Raw genomic sequence first — 5,201 nt, forward strand, 5'->3', positions numbered from 1 at the left:
TTTTCTTAGGCAGCCCGGGCAAATTTTCATCTTTTTGACAACTACTGACATATGAGATCATCTTGTCCTTCCTGCTAATTTTCATTTTCTGAAGTTTAATTCCAGCACTGTCATTTTTCAAATTGTGTTTTGCTTATTTATTTTTCTGCTACTTAGACATCATACTACTCATTTGTTTATGGTTTCTTTCTATAGTCAAGTGACTCTATTAGTAAGGAATCAGAATATTACTTATTGTAGTGTGATTTAGTTTGCTTTCTTGCAATTTAGATATCATATTGCTTAACTTGTTCATGATTGCTTCCCATAAGGTAGATTGAGCTGAAGGGTAAAGGATCAGAAGAGTTGAAGTAGTGTAATTAGTTTCCTTTATGCAATTTAATTTCCTGCAATTTAGATATCATATTGCTTAACTTGTTCATGATTTCTTCCCATAAGGTAGATTGAGCTGAAGGGTAAAGGATCAGAAGAGTTGAAGTAGTGTGAATTAGTTGCTTTTCTTTCAGTCTTTGACTTGCTTCAAGTTCAGTTTTTACTTTCTTTTTCATACAGCAGTAAGGATACTGGGCCATTGTCATTAGTTCACTGTTTGATACATTTACTTCCTCTTAAGAATTGATTTCATTACAGTTATTTTATTTAAGTTTGGAAAATCACTGTAGAAATCACCATTACCATCCATACTTAACTTTCATTTTCGCCATCACACACTAGGGAATCCATAAAAGATAAATCCAAAAACAAACTAAAAAAACTCAAACACGACAAAAGACTAAGAAAATGGTTATCTTGTACATATAGTACACTTCACTTTGTCAGTTTAGGAATCCCGGATTGACATTTTAATCAGCAATTTAGAACACACTAAATTGACCAAACAACTATCATCGTCTTCAAACCATAGAGTTTTTTCAAGCTCCTGAGTAGATTTCCTAGGGGGTATAAAGTAACCTTCTTTATTGACTCCCCATGTGAAATAAACATGTCACTAGAGAAACAATCAATGTAAGCATCTATCGTGGCAAGCCATGGTCGGCCCAGAATCAATGGATGGCATCCTATAAAATTATTATGTTACACGACGATAAAATTTGTAGGGTATACCCAGCAGTCCAGGGAAACAATCAAATCATCCATCACATTTTCCTGTCTAACTTTAGATCTATTTTATAGTTCCAAAATTGTGGATTTAGTGTAAAGGTGAAACAATTGTAGTTGTTCCATGGTATATCTAGTCATAACATTGATCATGGACCCCATATTAATAAAAATATTAGGGACATGAGTGTCATTGATATAGATTGACTCAAATGGATTACTAGGGTTAGTATATTTTTATACAAGGACTTGTCCTATCATCATTTCAACTATCTTTCCAATCAATTAAATAGTTTGTGGTTCTGTCTCCTCCTCCCTAGTTTCTTTATGAAAATTTTCCTAAAGGTTTTAGTGTAAATAGGAATATCCTTTTGTTGTAGCAGCGAAAATCACCCTCCAAAATTTTTCCTTAGCATGTTTTGGATCCTCCCTTCCAACATTACACAGCACTTTGTCTTTCTTCTTCAAGTACTCAAGCTTCAGTGCTTTCCTCGCACAAAGGCAGCCTGTCAAAAATAGTCAATCCATTCCCCTCACAGGCTGCTTACTTGGACTTGGTCTAGTTGTAGGTTGAGAAGCTTGCCCTTGTAAGTTGTGCATTCCTGGAGGGAAACCATCCTTTCCCTCCAGGAATTGTGCAATCCTCTCTTACAGCCTATTGGTCTTCTGGATTGTGAAATCCTGCCAGCTAACCCTCCCAGTAGGAATTGGCAATTTTTCCCATCAACGGGAAGTTTAGCAAAGGATTTGCGCAAATCTAGGTAGCAGTCAGCTGCTAGGCCCAGAAATTTCACAATCCCCTTGGGAAATCAACCCAGCTTATAGTCAGGAATGTGCATTTTTCCCAAGCAATTGAGAACTGGCATGCACGGACAATCTGGTTGACCAGTTCCACCCGGGACCGAGGAAACTTGACTTGCATGCATGCATGACTTGATCTTCCTGGAATAGCAAGAGGAAACATGCAAAAGGTATACCATGATTCAAGGAGCTAGTTTTAGCAGTCGGGGGTTACATGCAAATTTGCTTTAGAAGTTTCCCTCCAAATGTCACTTTTTCCTAGATCTGTGGCATGCGCATATTGAGACCAAACTTATTTATTCAATGCATCAGAGCTCATTCATTCACATCAATCTTGGAGCTATGACATCCCACGCACATCCAAGACTCTTCGACACATCTGGCTCACCTATTCATAGGTAAGTGGCCTCAACTTGTCTTTTTCAGCACTTTTGTCGCTTTTTGTGTATTTTCTTGTGTGAGTGTTGTTTCCTTGATTTCTTTGAATGCCTTCTATCGTTTACATATATTCTATCTTGTCCTAGCTCTATTTCAATTTTCGTTACTATCTCATTGTTGTCGCATGCATGAAACTTTTTTGCACGGACGTTCGCCCAATTGGCGAATGGCCTCACCCACATGCATGTTGATATGTTTGCTCAATCTTCCATTCATGTTTTTCATGCACTACTTATCACTTATGTTATCACTTAGTGTCACCATGCATTTCATCGACTTACTTACTTTCAGTTGCCTGTCAACGAGTCGAGCCAACCTTGGCTAGGTCTCTACCTTCACCAAGGCTGCCTTGAGCAATTTTGAGAAGGAAGGCTCACTTGCCTCTCCAGATTTGCACATTCTAGCTCAACATTGACCTCCTGGACTAAATTACGCATTTCTCGAGGTCAGTAACTGCTTGGCCCAAAAATTTGTGAAAAATTGTCCGTGGGCCAACAGTCTTTCCCAACTGGAATCGCGCATTGCGCAATCCCAACAACCAACTGCCCAACTAGATTTCGCATTTTGCATACCCAACAACCAATTCAGCCTCCCAGTTAGTCCAAACTACCTTTTCCATAGTTCTGGCAGCCAGTCACTCAGCCTCCCAGTGAAATTTGTGCAATATTACTCATCAGTTCCCCATATATGTGTTGTGACCTTCCCCGAATTTGCTTTGTTTTCAGAGACATATTTCTTGCCATGCATGCTGTTTGTTTCATATATTTTAGGTGTTCATCTGTCTCAATGGATTCTAAGAGAACGGGATCCCAAGACACTGATCGTGTTGCAGTTGGAATAGCAGTTGAACAAGTGTCCTCTAGCATGCTGATCTACGAAGATACGAAGATGTATCTAGACAAGGACATCAAACTGAAGTGGAAAGAGGTGAATGAAACATTCGCAGGTACTTTTGGGGAAGACATTGAAGACCATCAGCTGTACGTGAACATTCATATGTTCGGCCTATACTGGATTGCATTCAGATATCTTTCATTCCCATGTGCGGATATGATTCACTAGATCGTCTCTCACACTGACCCCAAGACGATGACCTTGAACAGTGTCAGTGGGACGAAGATTGCAACCTTCTGGGCATGAGACTGTGATGAGATGTATCATATGGACGAGGCCATGACTACCATAACCCCTCCGTTTAGCTTGCCCAATAGCAGAGGCCACTCCAGAGATATTTTGAAGGATTGGGTAAAGGAGCCAGCTCGTTTCAAGATGAACCCTAACCGGATCTATAAGACTAATATATTGAGGAAGGCATACCAATACTTTGTCATATTCGCATGTCGACTGAGTTGCTAAGCGAGCACTGAGACCTTCCCTCAGAGTTGGATGGTCGCACTAGACCAACTGGCTAGAGATGGTCGCACTGGACCAACTGGCTAGAGAAGGAAGACCATGCAACTGGTTGGCATACTAGCTCATCAGCTAAAGGAGCAAGTCATGAAGGCTCGACAATCACCCGAAAGCATGCATGCAGAGATTTATATGTTCACCTACATTCTAGATGTAGTCTATTCCCGGCATAATTTCTCGGGCTTAGAGTGGGTATGGTCTCCGACGGAGACTATTGTGAGCACATATTTCAAGCTATTCTCTGAGTGCAGATTTAGAGGAGTGATCAAATGGTTGTTCGACCATCTTGTTTCCCCAATGTACAGGTTGATATTTGAACAGGATCCACCTTGCATGTCAGAAGAATTTATAAAGGCATATTTAAGCATTGCAGATTGGTATGCCTCACCGGACAGTGCATTCATCTGAGTGTTCAATGCCTCCGCATGTTCTGCCAAAGTTTTCTTTGGACTTGCTTGTCATGCAAGAAGTAGTGTATCATATCTCAATAGGATTAACAACTAGGCTACAACAGAAGAAGAAGGCACCTTGGCCCACTCTTCCATTGCATATTGGGTTATATGATATCAAGGGCATCAAGCAAGTAGATGTCAAAGCTGAACAAATGAAGAAGTACCCATTCGACCTCTAAAGCTTCAATCTATATGACCCACATTGCATTGTGAAGGATTACTGCATGAGAGTTCAGTTCAATTGGATCCATGGGGAATTTCTTTGGGCTGAGGAAGACTCATGGAGGTATTGTTACCATCATTCCAGACCCAATGAACAGGTCGGTTTCGTCATAGAATGGTTAGCCCGGAAGCATGAAGCAGCACCACGAAGAACACCAGCAGTAGCAGCAATAGTAGAGGCAGTAGAGCCAAGCTTACTTGCGCATGACAAAGGGAAGAGAAAGATTGTAGACCACATGGAGGAGGAACAAAGTTGCAAGTTTCGAGAAAATCCATTTTTAGAACAAGAAATTATGGCCATTCAACAGAAGAGACAATAGCACGACAAGCGAATCGCATGAAGGCAGAGGGATCATAAGAGAATGGAAGAAGCGGAAAAGGAGTTGCATGAGCTGAATGAGCAACTCCAGAAAGAACAATAGTTGCACCAACATGAGAAGGAAGCACAACAGCAATAGATTCAGCAGGGGGCACATCACGTGTAGACAGATGAAGCAGCACCCATACAGGTAGTTGATTCTTGTGAACAGCTAGCATCAAGCGAACAAGGTGAACCTTCGCAGGGGTAAGACTTTGCTCATGAGATAGAATAGGCTTTTGAATAGTTGGATGCATACATGGAGCAGCAGGAGTTGGAATAAGATACCGACCTCATGCCTCACCACAAATAGGTCGACTCACCTACTTCCATGCATCTAGATGATGAGGAAGTCTCGAATGACAAAGGATGCACTAAGATCCTTGTTGGTCAGCTGGAAGCAGAGATGCATGACAACTCCT

The sequence above is a fragment of the Pinus tabuliformis genome, chromosome 8 (assembly GCF_031772625.1).
Source record: "Pinus tabuliformis cultivar Carrire ecotype Pingquan chromosome 8, CPIR1, whole genome shotgun sequence".
Taxonomy (NCBI): domain Eukaryota; kingdom Viridiplantae; phylum Streptophyta; class Pinopsida; order Pinales; family Pinaceae; genus Pinus; species Pinus tabuliformis.